At 46.3% G+C, this 16,900-nt stretch overlaps 1 protein-coding gene across 1 annotated transcript in view; it reads right to left on the bottom strand.

Annotated features, from left to right (window-relative positions):
• ptprdb (protein tyrosine phosphatase receptor type Db) overlaps positions 1–16,900 on the bottom strand; it is a 141,404-nt gene that overhangs the window by 82,325 nt on the left and 42,179 nt on the right. Inside the window, 2 exon segments of the mRNA XM_034537013.1 lie at positions 11,943–12,003; positions 13,587–13,667. The gene's annotated coding sequence lies outside the window, so the exon portion shown is untranslated.

Here is a 16,900-nt window from a genome sequence, read left to right as displayed (position 1 = left end):
TTGGCCCTGGACATTGGCGTCATCGAGGCCAACAGTCTCCAAATTGTGTTCGGCAGCAAAAAAAGAAGAAGGGAACAATATCCACGTTTGACTTATATTATTTTTGTGCCGGACAGACGTGAGAACCACGATGAAAACCGCATACTGGACTACTTGGAGCGCACACAGTATATGCATGCGAGTGATTTAGCTCTCTGTGAAGCCTACTTGTGCTGCAAAACCTCAGTGTGGTTCGACTTTTCTCTCTTTATTTCTTTTCTAAATTTGATTTGTTTTGAGAAAAGTGTGAGAAAACGTTCCGATAAAGGTACAGTTTTACCAAATGAGTACTCGTTGAATTAAGTTGTGCGTGACGAGCACGTGAGGTGCAAGGACAGCGTTATGTCACCGAGCTGCTGCTGATGTGATGAATAATACGGAAGGAAACAAAAACAACTTTTAAGAGTCTCGAGACCGTCTGCGCGCTGACAAAGAAGACAGGAAGTCAGCAAAAAGGGGAGAAAAGGGGGAGAGCACGAGCTTTAACACTAATGTACAGTCTTGCACCACACACACACACACACACACACACTTACACACACACACACACACCTACCTACACTTACACACACACCTACACGTACACGCACACCTACACGTACACACACACATTACACGTACACGCACACATTGCACGTACACACACACACCTACACACACACCTACACGTACACACACACACACACACCTACACGTACACCTACACGTACACACAGACCTACACGTACAAACACACACACACACACCTACACACACACTCACAGACTTATTATGGGTGCGCTAACCCAGAACACCAAACACAATCAAGTGGTGCAGCAGATTTCCCATCAGCCCAATGTAAATGAGAAACTCCTCAGCTCAGTGGGTCCAAGGAAAAACACAACCTCAGGAGACGCACTGATGCAAGCCCTCACACACACACACACACACACACACATGCACACACACACACACACACACACACACACACACACACACACACACACACACACACACATACACACACACACACACACACCGGAGACAGATGTGTGCATGCCCACACGTACACACACAGATACTAAAAAGATAATGAGTCAGCACGTAAGAGATAAGGGATTTGCTTATCGCGTTAACTTCACTGGCTAAAATAGAATCTGGGGGCTGAATTTGATGGGCCTCATGACACAGTATCGCCCTACACACACACACACACGCAAACACACACACACACACACACACACACACTCTCTCTCTCTCTCGCAGTTAACGCGCATTCCGCACTTGCAGCTCACGATAATTCAATATTCAGTGCCTGCCTATGCATGGGTGCTCCCTGGATGTGAAGACGCACGGCTTCACACACACACACACACACACACACACACACACACACACACACACTCACATGCGTGCGTGTGTTCCCTGTGGACACACACACACACAGACACACACACATACCCCTGCAGGCATTCTGGCGCTGAGCTGTCAACCTACTCATTTATCAGTTTTCCATGTTGCTGTTGAATTTGTAAGTCATGCATGGACTCCTCCCCTCGCCACACTAACCAGGATGTACACGCCGTGAGCTCCAAGCCTGCACCAGGACCCTAACCGGCTCCTCTTTCAAGACAGAGTATGTCGGCTTAATGGCATTTGGCACATTCATAGAAAAATAGTCCTTCTCACATATCGAGCAATATGTGGGTTTTGAATGTTCTCTCGTGTTTTTTTTATAACCAATATCAAAAAGTGATTACAGGCCAGGCGACCTGCGACTTCGTCCTGACGACGGCACCCGAGGGATATTTGGACATTTCCTATTTATGGTACGATGAGCTTGTGCCGAACAGGCAACAACTTTGTCGGGAACATTGGACCGATGGGACACTCTGGATAAATTGTATGTACTGTAAGCCTCGGACGGACCGCCGTCAAAATGACAGGGGACCTCCCTCGATGCAGACATTCTTTTCCACTAACTCATAACAGGAAAACAAACAAGTACATCCAATTACATTAATGGTGGCTCCATTCCATTTAGGAGGGCGAGCTCAACGCTCCACTATTCAATAAATGAAAAGCAGCCATCGTTGATGTTGTTACTTTAGGGGGGGGGGGGGGGGGGGGGGGGCCTGCCTTCGAATTCCGAAACCCGGGCGTAAAGGACCAGATCCCCCAGGACCAATTCTAGAACCTTTCACAATAAAAGCCCCTGGGTCGAGATCTTCGCACTTTTGTGTCGCATTTCATTGGCCGTTGAGCCAAGGCTTTTAATAACAAGTGTTTGACAAGCCAAATATATCTGCCATGAGTTAGGACAGAAATAAATAAAATAACTTTATTTACAACCAATCACAGTACACTGGTAAATGTCTGCCAATCATTATATAATTATAATGATATGTTGTTTACCAATGAAAAAGACTAGTATTGAAGCATCACAACCACTCTCTTCTTTCGCCTTTCCGGAATGGAACTCATTTGTTAAGTTTTTTTTCCCATTGTTGTTTTGACATACGAATAACCCCAAAAATAAAATGAAAAAGAACGGCACTCAAAAACTCGGCTAACAAGCGCGAGCAGAAACGAGCGCGTTCATAAAGGGATGGACGTGCGTCAGAGACGGTTTGGGTTTACTGGGGGGGGGGGGGGGGTACACAAAAGAATTCGCTTTAGTTTTGTTGCGGCTCATGCAACATAGTTGAGGTCGAACGTTTACAGCGGTCTCTCCGAGGAGTCGGCCTGTGCTGGAATCCCTTAGGAGAGTTCTTTTTTTCTCTCTTTTCTTTCCTTCCCAGCCTGCAAGATGTATAACCGTGGAAATGCGATTCGACGCTGAGCAGGAAATTGATCGGCAACAATTTTTAATAATTGATGTATCGTTTAAGCCTTTTTTGAAGAAAGAAATGCAAAAAGAACACCACCAAACCTTCTATAAAAGAAAAATGGATACTTTAAGCTGGGAACTTTGGGAAAACAAGATGACTGTGTTTTGTGGCATTCTATAGACCAAACAATTTAGATGACCTCCTATATATATATATATATAGAGAGAGAGAGAGAGAGAGAGAGAGAGTATTAATATTCCACAGTGTGATCGGCATAAGGGGGCTAACAAGTGGAGGGACTTGTTTCGTTACCTTGAAAGTTCAGCTTGTGACTTATGAGAGAGAGTGGATGCCGAGCGGCGGCCCATTAAGGCCATGACATTTCAATAATTGCCTCTAATCTCAGCATCATAGAGAGCCACAGTGCCTCCTGCGTGCGCACGCACACACACACACACACACACACACACACACACACACACACACACACTTGCACACACACACACCTTAATCATTGATGCTTCTTGATTAATGACACCGCGCTTACACCTGAACCCCCCCCTTCCCACTGACGCTTGACCCCACCCCACACTACACTACATAGTACACCGAAAAAAACCCTCTCCTCCAGCCTCGAAGATTGATGGCTTTTTGATACACATACACACACACACACACATTCTTTTCTCTTAGTGGATATGGAAAACAGTGCTTTGGCTGCACACACACACACACACACACACACACACACACACACACACGCTCTCACCACATCATTATCCCTCTCCTTCCCTTTAGGCAGCGACTTGGCTGCGCCGGACAGGCGAGCGCTTGGCGGCGGGTCGCAAATCCTCAGTGTGGCTTAAGGCCGGTGTTGAGAGAAGGCGCCTTCTCCTCCTGTTGCAGCTCGACAATTACGGCCATCATTTCGGGGGAAGACACCAACGCTGCTAACGAGGAGAGCGCGAGCAGTCGGGAAGAGGCCGCCAGAGGAAGGAGGCTGCCGGTTGGGCTTATTATTCCAATACGAGAGCCATATCTGTAGTTAAACATCTGGATTACACGAGGATCAACACGGAGCCTTTCTTATTATTTTTTCAAAGCCCAGATCCGCTGCACGCCTCATCGTCCAGGGTGTCGAAAGGCAGTGATTGGGTCTGTTTTGACTCCTGGTGATCTGGCCCTGACAACAGCCTCGGTACGAAATACAAGTCATTTGGGAGCTCTTTAGAGCCGTAAATACTATTTATTTTTTAAATCAATATCTATACATATAACTGTATGACAAAAAAAGAGAGATTGCTCGAATTGATTTTTCACCAGCACAATACGGATGAGTTCAGCCGGGCTGATGTCACCGCCGAATGTTAAGCAGCATTACAAAGAAACACTCGTGCTGCGATATGCACTTTAATCATCAGCTGTGCTGCACACACAGTGTGTGTGTGTGTGTGTGTGTGTATCACACAGAAAAGGGGGGAAATGAGGGAGTGACAGGAGGAGGAAAAATGATAAAGAACATAAGAACAAGCTTTCATAGAACCCTAAGAAGGGACTATATGGAGAGCGATGAACAGCCAGCCTGCTCTTTTCACATCGAGGGAAATTGCATTTGGGAATATTGAGCTGGCTGGTGTGATGAAGCGCACGACTCCTCCTCCACACATGCTCAGTGCTTTTTCTTTCTTTTCTTTTTTCAAATATGGTGGCGCTTATCGGCAAGATCATATTTACAGAGTCTCAGCTGCGCGCACGCAGCACGCACACACACACACACACACACACACACACAGGATCTCATTTGGTCTGCAGGCTGGGGGGTTGGATGAGCACTATTGAAAGAGCGGAAATGAGACTCGGTGAAAACAGGGAGGCAGAGAAAGGAAGAAAAAAGAACAGTGAGAGAAGAGGAAGCGGCGGAGGAAGAGAAAGACGGCGCACGGAGGGATAAATGAGTGGATGATAAAAGGGGAAAGGCAGAGAGAGATAGGGAGAGAGAGACAGAGAGAGATAGAGAGAGGGAGAGAGAGAGAGAGGGGGGGGGGGGCTGTTATTTGAAGAAGAAAAGGCTGTTGCTGACGCAGCTACAATTCATCCCAGCGTGAAAGAGCGCATCAGAATTTTTTTTTTTTTTAAGAAAAGAAAAAAATGGAAGCGAGCAGCAGCCGGGAGTCAACAGGTTCCACACAAATGGCGAGCGGACAGACCATTAACCTGAGGGGGGGAGGGGGGGGGGGGGAGCTGCTGACTCCGTTGAAATGAGTGACGAACGGCAAGCTAAGCAGCTATCACATTAGTGGAGAACAGCGAGGCTGCATTGTGTCAGGGCTTCTGGATCCTGAGACCCAGAAGCCCTGAGTGGTCATTTGTCGAAACAAGGAGACCTGACTCGAGGCTCTTCTTGTGTGTGCGCCGTAGTAAGGTCAGCGTGTGTGTGTGTGTGTAGAGACATAAGGTTTCAGTCAAAACGTTGGACATTCATTTTCTACTTGCCCACATACACGTACACACACACACACAAACACACAAACACACACAAACACACACACACTCACACACAAACATCCACAGACGCACGCTGCGCAGTAGATTTATGTTTACATAGATTGCAACAATGACGGGGATATCAACAACAAAGAGAGCTGTCAGTTACATTCTCCACGTGCTCGACTGGCAATTACTTCTATACAGGCGGAGCAACACACACACACACACACACACACACAAAGGACACGATGAAACACAATCTGCGTGTCACACACATTCGCGAACACACGCGCACACACACACGCACACACACGCACACAAGCACACAGACGCAGATACACACACGGGTCACGGAGAAGTGGCTGTCATTGTGATTGGTTCCTGCTGCCGAAGGGCGAAACCCGCAATAGCCAATTATCTGTCATTATACACCACAGCAGCTCTGGCGGTCTGGATGCCTCCGCGTGTGTGTGTGTCTGTGTGTGTGTGTGTGTGTGTGTGTGTGTGTGTTTGAAAGAGGGAGAGATTGGCAAATTGCTGGTTATATATTTCAGCATGCTGAAAAGAAAAGAGGAGAGATGTAGAGGAGGAGGGCGAGAGCTTTTTGAGAAGGCCGGGGCAAAAAAAAAAAAATCTATAAATATGCAGAGTGAATTTAAATTGAAGCAAAGTGAAAGAGATTGATTGTATTTGATAGATGTAGCGATGATGGGGACCGCAGACCTCCAATGAGCTGTGTGCTGATGACAGGCGGTCCGGTGGCCGAGATGTGGACGGGCCACAGATTGAAAAAAGGGTGACCCGTCCCCTCTCATTTTCTCATAACGTGGGTGTGTGTGTCTGTGGGCGTCAGCTTTTTTCTTCACGGTATGGGGTTACGGTTAGTTAGAAAAGCCTTCCAGCCGCTATGGTATGCTAATCTGACCACGATGATGGCGGACAGCTCCGATGACAATTAGTGGTGGGTGTTTAACTATATTTCAGTCAAAGCTACAGATTTAATTGGTTTTCGCCCAGCACATTTTAGAAAGTGGGTATAGTCAATGCCATTTTCAGGCCTGGACATTTCTATACGGCAGTCAGAACCAAGGCAACTGGTTGAAGGCTCTTCTTTTGTTGTTTGGAATGGTTGCTTTGGTGTGTGAAATGAAAGCAATCAGCCTGGTAAGAAGCTATTTATTCCATCTGCAGAGTGTTTGCTTATTTGAATCTAGCGTGTAATTTGCTCTACATTAAAGGTCGCAATCATGTAAGGAAGTCATGAGTTACTAGTAACTGACATTCTGGCGGTTAGGATGTGATCTGCAGAGGCCCAGATGATTTTCTTAACTTCTTTTACTATCTTAAAGTTACCTAACCTTTATGAGTCCCTTTAGAAAACATTTGATTTTAGTGAAGCGGCGTCCGATAGTCTGCCCCGCTCGGTCCTGGTTCTCCCGGGCCTCCTTCCCCTCCAGCAGGCTCGGTCATACTGCCCGGGCCTCCAGCAGCGCGGTGCAGGAAGTGGCCCCAAGAATTGCTCGGAAGCCCACTGGATTGTGAGCTGGAGGAGCTTTCTGGGAAACCTGCACGATTTTATCTGATTTTCATATGACATCCTCGATGTCATATTTACACAAGTCGGATTCCTGTCGAGCCGTAACCCTAAAACGTGCAGTCAAATATGTTTTTATGGCTACGCACTGCACTCTGCCAGCTGGCTTTCCCAACGCTGTGTGTGAGGAGGCCACAGCCTTCAACTCTTTATAAACCCGGTGAGGGACTCACCAACATGCATTGCATCTCACTATAGCTGCTTTTCTTTTTAAAACTAGTGACTTCAAATAGCAATGGTTTTATTCAACAACAGTCTCATCCCCGCAAACTCTAAACGGCACATTTGATCAGCTTGGCATGTCAAGGACACGATCATACTTTTATCGTCCGCTCAATGCGTTTCTTTTTGTGCAGCGTAATTGCACAGCTTTTGGTGTCGAAAGGGTCACTGATGATTCATCCAGGTTTTGAATAATCCATCTCTGAGTTTTCTGTAGCCACCATGATACAATGTAGACAAAGGGGGGATTTTGTACATGACGCTCAAAGCATTCGGAAATTACTTTTGAGAAATTCAAAAGTGATGGATTTTTTTTGTGTGGAAACTCTGAGGATAACCCACGGACCTCCCCGTGAAAAGGTTTCAATTAAACTACTTTCCATTAAAAGGAAACAGACTCAATGAAAACTGTTCACAGTTACTGCCGATTATCCAGAGTATGCGAGACACAAGAATGACAAGTCGCTTTGAAATAATTAAAATGATCATACATTGTTCAGTTAAAAATCCACAGTGCAGTAACTGACATTCTGGCTGTTAGGGTGTGATCTGCAGAACCGCGAGGCCCAGCTATCGCAGTAACCTCTGCCGTGATCTTGGACCTTTGGTTCGGCCAATGCTCGCTCCGTGACTCTCGGGACTGCAATGTCTATCGTCACATCGCTTTTCATCCAGACGGACATTTGTTATTGAGATCAAGTCGACAGCTATTTGAACTTTTTGTGCGGATAAGCGTGGTCCCCAGAGGATGAATCCAGCTGACTTCGCTGATCCTGTCACTTTTCATGTCGGTGGGTTTGAGTGAAATCGCTCGACAACTATAACAATGGATTTGGAAAAACCTTAAGTATTCCCCTTTTTGTTGCATCTTTGGTTCATTATTTTACTTTGTCCAGCACTTAGGTTTATGACTAAATACCAGGCGGAATCTAGCAGAGCTGCTCACATGGCCGTAGACACTTGAGTCTAATAAGGCTGTATATAGATGTTGCAGAATTGGAATATGCACGCTATTTCTATTGATGTCGTTGTGTCCTTGACAGAAGGAGATAGTAAACTCACGTGGCTTCCTACTTATTAAAACCCGCTTGTGGCGTTTTATTATTCTACGTCACCTGCGTTTCGGAGGTGAAAATGTTGAGATCTGTTTGCTTGGCAAAATGTCAAGGTTATTTTTTTTGTAAATTATGGTAGATTATAAGTGTGGATATATAACAAATATAATGTCAAGCTCACAAATGTACACCTTATGGCAATTCTCTCTGTGGGTAATTTGGTAGAAAATGTATATTCATGAACATTAAACAGAAGAAAAGAAACGGTATGATCCAGAAATGTAAATCTTGGGAGGTTTCAGCCACCACTCCAGTTCAATAATTGATTGCTGAAGCTTAAATGACGCACTATTGGGTTGTCTTCCTATTAAAGCTCGAATGGCGCTCAAAGCATCACGCATGAACCTCAGTCATCATACCATCCACCTCAGAATAAACCCATCTTGCCGTACACATCCAGCGGGTGTGTGTGTGTTTATGAAGTATAACACTGATCTGTCTCTGCCTGTTTTACAGCTATGCTTCCATAATCCCCATCCTAATCCACAGCCTGTGTGTGTGTGTGTGTGTTTCCTCTTCATGTCTGTGAGGCATGGTATTTAAGCTTTTGGCTTTCAGAGGGTCTCTCTTTCCCACGCCTTCTGCACTATATGTAATACCATAGATAGCCCTCTAGTCATCCACTTCTCTCCGAACCACTCAACACGATGGCCCGGACAGAATCACTCGGCACTTCGCTGTCAATATCTCCATTACCGTTTCAGTCGACAGAATAAACACGGCGAAAATTGAATGGTTATGCGTAGTATTACATTTAAATGAGCGAATGAAATGAGTGCAGCAGTGACAGGAGGGAGGGCAGAGTGGTTGAGGTGGAGAGAGACAATTGTTTTAGGATAAAAGCAAATCAAAGTTCCCTTTTTTTCTTTGTCACATCCTTATTACAATGGAGGGTGCTTTGCATGTTAAAGGCGCAGTTCACACCAAAATACATATTTATCCATCAAGCTTGATTTGGTGGGAGCTGCCTCGTTTTGGAGATATCGGCTGTCTAGTTGTCCACCTATAAAATACACTTGGAAAAACTCAACACCAACAATCTAGATTGAAAAGAAGCATTACGGGTAAAAGGGACATTTTTTTATTATTATTTTGGGGTGAACTGTCCCTTTAAGGAAGGCTACCTGGCTCTATGTCTAGAATTAATGGGCTAAAATTGCCATTAAACATAAGTGCATATCCCATGATACCTAAACATATCTTGCCTATATTAATTGTCAAAAATCTTCGCACGATCGCAGAACGTTGTTCTCTTAATTGTTTTTTATTTGTCTGTTTTTCTGAACACAGGGCTAGGGTTCTCAACATGGAGATTGGGACCCTACAAGGGGCTGCGAGTAAAACACGAGAGGTCCCGAGATGATTAAATGGAAGAATAGGGAAGCAGAGCAACACAAAAAAACATTTCTGCTACACAAAATTGGGTTAATTATTACTACTTATTATTACTTCCATCTAATCTTTTTTTCTTAGTTTTAGTTTTTTAAGTCTTGTGGATTGCCAACACAACTGGATGACATTTGTAATGAAAATCTGGCACATAAAAAACCTTCCTTCATTTTCGGGGGTCGCTAGGTTGGGAACCGCTAACACAGACCCAACTTTTGAAAGTACATTTTTGGGGGCATCTCGTATGCCTTAACTGGAAAGCAGGCAGTCGAGAGAGATGGGGGAAAGAGGGGAAAGAGGGGAAAGAGACCAGAGGTCCCCAACTGGAGTCGAACCGTGGCATAGTCACCTGGCTTGAACCCCCTCCGGTCGCCACGCCCCATCGAGTCTGTTCTAACGCGCTAATGACGATTCACGACGAACGACATAAAGGCAAAGAGATGGTGCAGAAAGGGTTCTCCTAAGTGGTTAAGAATGGTGCTCCAAGATGAATAGAGAGAGGAGTAGGAGGTTGACGAGTGGGACCCTCAGCAATGATAATCCCATTGGCACTGCGCCGCACGTTAAGATCCCCACTAATGACTGGTGTGTATGTGTGTAGAGGTGTGCGTGTCAAACGGGTTTGAGCGCAAAAGAGGGTGCACGTGCGCGCGTCCGTGCACACTCTGAGTCCTCCTCCGACCGTCCTAATTATCAGACGTGACTCACGTGAGGGTAATTACAGGATCTGAGACGGCGGGGGAACAAGGCCACGGAACACCCAGACGTCCACGGGCTAATGAAGCGATAAGAGTGCATGACTCGCCATCACCTCACAGAGAGAGAGAGAGAGAGAGAGAGAGAGAGAGAGAGAGATGCTACAAAGGACAGAAAAGGGGGAACTTTGTTTCCCTTTTTTCTGCATTAGAGAGTCGGGAGATTTTGGGAGGAGCAGTCAAGAGACGCCCTCTTCCCCGGGTCTGAAACTAATCTGTCTCCTCGGTGTTCTCCGCCAGATCCGGCCCCGGCTCCACAGCACTGTGGTCCGCTTCCACGGGCGCTGGATTAAGGCTCGGCTGCCCGGGACTAAATTCGCTATTGAAGAATCATCTGGGTGTAATCCCTGTGTGAAGCCAGCCCTGTGTGGTGCGGCGCATTATACCGCACACCATGGCTATTATACACAGCAGGCGGCACACTGATACAGGAGGATGGTTCGCTGTGTGCTGGCAGCAGAGCCTGCAGGGTTTGCTTTAAAAAGGTTACGTAAAGTGAGATGGGTTCACTTAAGGTGCCCCCATCACCCCGGACCACATCAAGTAATTCAGAGTTCTGACGGGATGTTTTTTCACCTCGGTGATTACAATATTTAAATTTTAATACACCCTGTCACATATTTCTTTAATAATCCCGTCTCCTGGTTTTTCATACTCGCATTAACATTTAACATTTGCATTCTTTATTTGATTCTTCTTCTTTCTTTTTCTTCTTCTCCTGTTGAATTCTCAGGAAAGATAGAAAATACATCACAAAAGTATGGCCCGCCCATTCTGAGGCCTTGAGGTCGGCACTTTGGCCGTCGCAATCTTGTTTTTTTGCAACCGGTAATAAGATAGGGGGGGGGGGGGGCTAAGTACAACTGAATGCTGAATAAGACCATTTTATGTGAACAAAATGTTAGAAATAACTTTCATGGAGTGAAAACACGCTGTGAAAGGGTTAAAGTTATAAGAAGGAAGGAAACAAGGACGTCCTGTCAATCACGGTAAGCCCGCCCTAAAGCATACCCTGCTCTATGGTCTGTTTGACTCTAAATGAACATCATTTACTAAATGAACATCATGCTGTATTGAAGAATATTTGAGATTGAGACCATAAACTCATGTTTACAATGTTTACTGAGGGAATAAATCAAGAGAGGGTCATTTTCTCAGGCACTTCTTCCACATTGGCTTCACTTTTCAGACCCAGAGGTTGCTGCCTGACACTAACACAACCAATGAGACAAAGATCCAGAAATATGCCAATAACAGCTCAAATTAACCCCCCAAAAAAACCATTTGGTGAAGAGTGTGACTTGCTACGATCCCACGCACAAAGCACACGCCTCTGGCAACCAGGCACTTCATTTCCCATTCCGCCCCCTCGTCCTCGGCACCCTCATCGTCCACTCCGGCCTTCCCGACACTCAACCCACGGTCCCTATGGCAACCCCATACAGGTCGCTACCGGCAGTCGGAGGGCTAATTGTGTTGGGACATGTCACACACACACGCACGCACGCACACAAATAAGAACATGTCTTACCTTTGCTCATGGTTCATCCTGGAACGAAGAAGTAAAAAAAGAAAAGAAAAAAAGGCGGGAGCTGAAAGAAGACAAGACGAGATTTGTCATGTGAGTTTGGATCTGTCTGCACTCTTGAACCGTGAACACAAATACACCATATTGATTTTTTATTTTATTATTATTATTTTTTTTTATCCTCCACTGTTTTTCTTGGCCCGGGGAAAAGAATCGTTTGCTTGACTTGTCTTGGATGAGACAGAGAGATAGATGAAGGGAGGCCTGCACAGAGATTTTACTGGTGAAAAAAGAAGAAAAAAAAAAAGGGGGCAATCAAGGCTGCAGAAACATGCCTTCTGGGTATGTTGCTCTGCCGCCACCTGTGGGCCACAGCGGGTACTCCACCGGCACGCAGTCTCGGGACAGTGACCTCAGAACATCCGAATCACAACTTTTTAAAGCGGGGCGGGAGGGGGGACGAAAGTGTGTGTGTGGAGGGGGGGGGGGGACACGTCGGGGCAAGTGTTGCGGTCGGTTATGCGCAAATAAAGTTAAGGCTGCACTAGAAGCACATGTGCTCCACGTGCGACTCCTGTGAAGCGCGACGCACTTATCATCCAACAACACTTTCAAAGAGTTTGATGAAAACTATATCTTCTTTTATATATATTTATATATATATATATGTATATATATATATATATATACATATATATATATATATATTATGATTTTGAGTCTAGCTTTTTGAAGTTTCTTTTTTGCAGAGGCCTCTGCAAGGCCAACATGAGTCACAGAGAAACTCGACAGCCGTCCTCAGAAAAGGAAAAGTGCCACTCGGAGCAACACGCACGCACGCACGCACGCACGCACGCACGCACGCACGCACGCACGCACGCACCACGTGCAAGACCCCCCCCCCCCCCCCCCCCCCCCCCCCCCCCCGCATAAACCCCTGCATCTTTTAACGAAAACGAAGAGGGCTGAGCGAATGCTTTATATTTAGACTGGTGACGCCATGCGAGCGCTAACATGAGAGGAAAGCTCAGCGATGCGTTGGAGAGCCGCGTGTTCAATAATGTATCACAGGCGGCGTTACGAAATAAAACACACACACACACACACGAAATAAAAATAAATAAAAAACAGCTGGGGGAATCGCCGCTGTGTCTTGTCCCGTCTGTCTCTGTGCATGTCTTCTCCTCAGGTCCGCCGCTCTCGTGGAGGGGGGGGGGGGGGGGGGGGGGGTGGTTTGAGGGGGGGTTTGATGTTTGGTTAAACTTTCATCCTGTCGACAGTGTCTTCACTCGCTCCGTCTGTCCCGCAGGAGGCTCCTCTCGCTCTCTCTTTCTCTGAAGCAAGACTCCAATCCCCTTTTCTCTCTCTTTCTCTTTCTTTCTTTGTGTGTGTGTGTGTGTGTGTGTGTGTGTGTGTGTGCGCGCGTGTGTGTGTGTGAGTTGCGCTCCCTCTCCGTGTCCTTTTTTTTCAGCGGACACCGCAAAGCCTTTTAGCGACATAAATCATGCACCAATCTGGCCCCAGAACTATAACCCCAAATCCTCGTTTGACAGCGAGTGGGGAGCAAAGTGCACGTGCGCTCGCGCGCGCGTGTGCTTTTGCTTTTAGTTTCTGTGCTTGAAGGTCATCGTGGTATTCGGCTCTTACCTGGTTCAGGACGCCGGGCCGCTGTGCCGCCTCATATCCTTGAGGAATAGAAAGAGCAAGAAAAATCTCCCCAGAATTCTCCTGCAAGGGAGAAGGAGGGAAGGGAAGAGGAAGAAGGAAGAGAGGAAGAAGGGATTAGGAAGGGAGCCGTGGCCTTTCACAACTCTGTGCTCTTCAAACTAAACTCTGGGTTTCCACCACTCAGATCCCCGTGTTTGCGTCCGTGTGTGTCTTTGTGCGCAGTAATTGTTCCCAAAAGGCACGTCGGGTGAAACGGACACACGCACACGCACACGCACACACACACACGCACACATACACACACACACACACGCACACACACACACGCACACACACACGCACACTTACACACACACACGCACACGCACACACACACACGCACACACACACGCCCCTCTGCAGCATTAAACATGTTGATATCCAACGCGTTTTCATTTGTAAACAGCAGTGATTCTCAAACAGGGAGTGAAATAATTTGCTATACATATTATGTCTCGACATTGGGTGATATATATATTGATATTGATATTATTTATTTCTCCTTTTGTTTTGTTTTTTACATGTAATTTTTTTAATTGAAATATTTATTCATTCCTGCTCACTGTATTTTGTATTTTAATTATCTTTGTGTGACACACAGCTAAACATGTATTATTATTGTTGTTGCAGCACTTACTGAAAGACAAGTTTAAAGCTAAAGAAGTCTAAAGCTCTGGATTCATTTGGACAACGTCAGTCTTGAGATTATTCACTTTCTGAAAGCTTTTAAGTTTTAATTTCAGTCAATTGAAAAGTAGACTAGAAATTGGGTTCTGGTATTAACATGTAATTGCATTTAATGTTTTGTTTTTGTATTTGGAAATGTTTCCATTTATTTATTTACAACCGGTCTGAAGTGTTCCAGTTGGAAAGTTTGAGAATATGAAATATGAGTTAAGAAAGCTTCATGCTTTATGCTTAATCAGTGTAAACAATTAAGAGGGTGAACCCGCGTCCCCATCCTCAAATAGAGTTTGAGAACCCCTGTTATACAGCAACACACTTCACAGCCACGACATTTTACAGCAAAATAAAAATAAATACCAGGAATAGAGTTCACAGCAGTGATTGAGGAGCACGGTGTCGTGACACAGAGTCACCACTAGTCTGTGCTGTTACACCATTTCTGCGTCTGTGCCGCTGACCGACTTAACTGGGATAAGGGGCGCGGAGACATGATCATGATGATGATGATGGCAGAATACATTAACTGCAAGGTCTTGATGATGTAAAGATGATGTGTGAGTGTGAGTATGTGTGTTTAAAATGTATTACCAGTGCAGGGAAAAAAAAACTCATATGTCATTACTGTTCACCTTCACCCTGCAGGGTTTATTTAATTGTGTTCCCCGTTTACGCGGTGGAACTCACGTCTGACATAATCCCACGTAACATAATGAGAAGAAAAGGATGGGTGTCTAAAAACAGCAAATTTGAGTGTGTGCGTGCGCGCGCGTGTGTGCGTGTCAAATGCATCTATGCGTCACGTGTGAAAACCGGTTCACACTTTATTTGCAGACGATGACACACACACACACACACACCCTGCCCTGCGTTCCTCTCCTCTCGCACCGTGCTTCCTCTGTAACCATCTGACGACGGCTGGTGAAATCAGCTGGGTGGGGGGCCGGCGAGGCCTTATTAAGCATCAGTTACCCTCTACTGCGGGCCCGCGCAGGTTTTCCCTCTCCATCAGGTTTGTTTTCCTGGTGGGTTTTTCAATGCTCCCTGGATGGAAACCACCTTGTTAGTGAGGATGTGCTCCACCTGCGCTCGCCCAGCACAAGTAATTAAAAAGCCTCGGCAGCACTCGGCAGAGAGTTTGGAAACGAGATCATTTCGAGAGAGAGAGAGAGAGAGAGAGAGAGAGAGATGGACACGTTATGTCCATCCTGTTGTTTTGCAGACCCGCCATTACTGTTAGTCTTCCCCCGACTTCGGTGAGGTTAAAGTGGCCCCCGCTGCGAGAGTCTGCCTGCGAACCGTTTTTAGTTGCTTTGCATCTCTGTGAGGATCCCCCCCCCCCCCCCCCCCCATCCCCAGGGAGCCCTTCAGAGGGCCTTTAAACCCCTTTCATGGCTGTTCAGCGAAATGACTCGAAACGTTGGTCGTGATTTTCAGGGGGATCTGACTGCGGCCGCTCCGGCTGGACAATGGTGGTGGTGGGGAAGGATTCAGGGAGGAGGAGCGACATTATTTAGGTCACTAAAGTGCTTTCCCGCGTACCCATTTCACTCCGTGAGTCGAGACTATTTTCTGCGGCGATCTGCCGCGCCGATGGCACAGATCATTTATTTTTTGATGTCTAACCCCAACCGGGGCAAGTCGGTGGACCTCAGCCCACTTTGGGTTGGGCTTCACTCAGCATGCGAGAAACACTCGTCTTAGGTTCCTGTCAGCTGGAGTCATCATCAAGGCGAAGTGGGTAAGCAGGGCAGCAGGGTGGGCATCAGACGGCCTTCTCTTTCAGCCCTACTTAAAGGGGGGGGGGGGGGGTCCGAGCACACAACACTGACATGATTACCTACACACTTTCTCTCCAGACACAAGCCTGTCTCTTTAAAGGCGGCGGTTGGGGGAGGGGGGTGGAGGCGTTTCAAGATGGAGCCGGGGTTTATGTTCAAGAGAGAAATACATTTCAAAATCAAACTTTGTAAACATGTTGACTCTTTCCTTTGCGCCGCCGATCAGAGGAGGTTACCGTTACCGCAGGTCGAGTCGGCAGCGGGGTTCCCCTTTGGATCCGCGCGATGCGGTTTTTTAGACACAAACGACTCGCAACTTGTTTTTACGACTCGTGTGTTTACGCAAGAGGCGTGACGGAGAAGAACAATTAGAGCCCAGTCAGATTATGCTCCTGTGTGCATTCACGTCCTGACTTAAAGAACCAAATGCAGCCGGATATCAAACCGTAGGCCTCTCTCTACCTTCTTGAGAAGACAGTTCGTCGGGACGAGAAAAAGGGACTTCCTGTTGATTTTGAGGTCAAATATAAGGTTACGGAGGAATACCCTGTGAGAACTTAAGGCTTTTCAACTATGTAGCACATTTTACAATACAGAATTTGAAATGGAAAGCACGATTTAGTGTTCAGTGCTCAAGCCGCAGCTTGTGGTAACAACCCAACAGAGAATTAGCACCAAAGTGGCGTTTCCCTCAGCTTCGCGGAGCATTTGAATCGTCCTTCTGCTGATTGCTGTGGTTTTAAAAAGCAACTTTACTGTCGCGGTTCCGTCTCAAAAAAAAAAAAAAAA

This window comes from Cyclopterus lumpus, chromosome 1 (genome assembly GCF_009769545.1).
Source record: "Cyclopterus lumpus isolate fCycLum1 chromosome 1, fCycLum1.pri, whole genome shotgun sequence".
Lineage (NCBI taxonomy): Eukaryota > Metazoa > Chordata > Actinopteri > Perciformes > Cyclopteridae > Cyclopterus > Cyclopterus lumpus.
The sequence above is the reverse complement of the archived record's forward strand: the minus strand, read 5'-3'. Positions and strand labels throughout refer to the sequence as shown.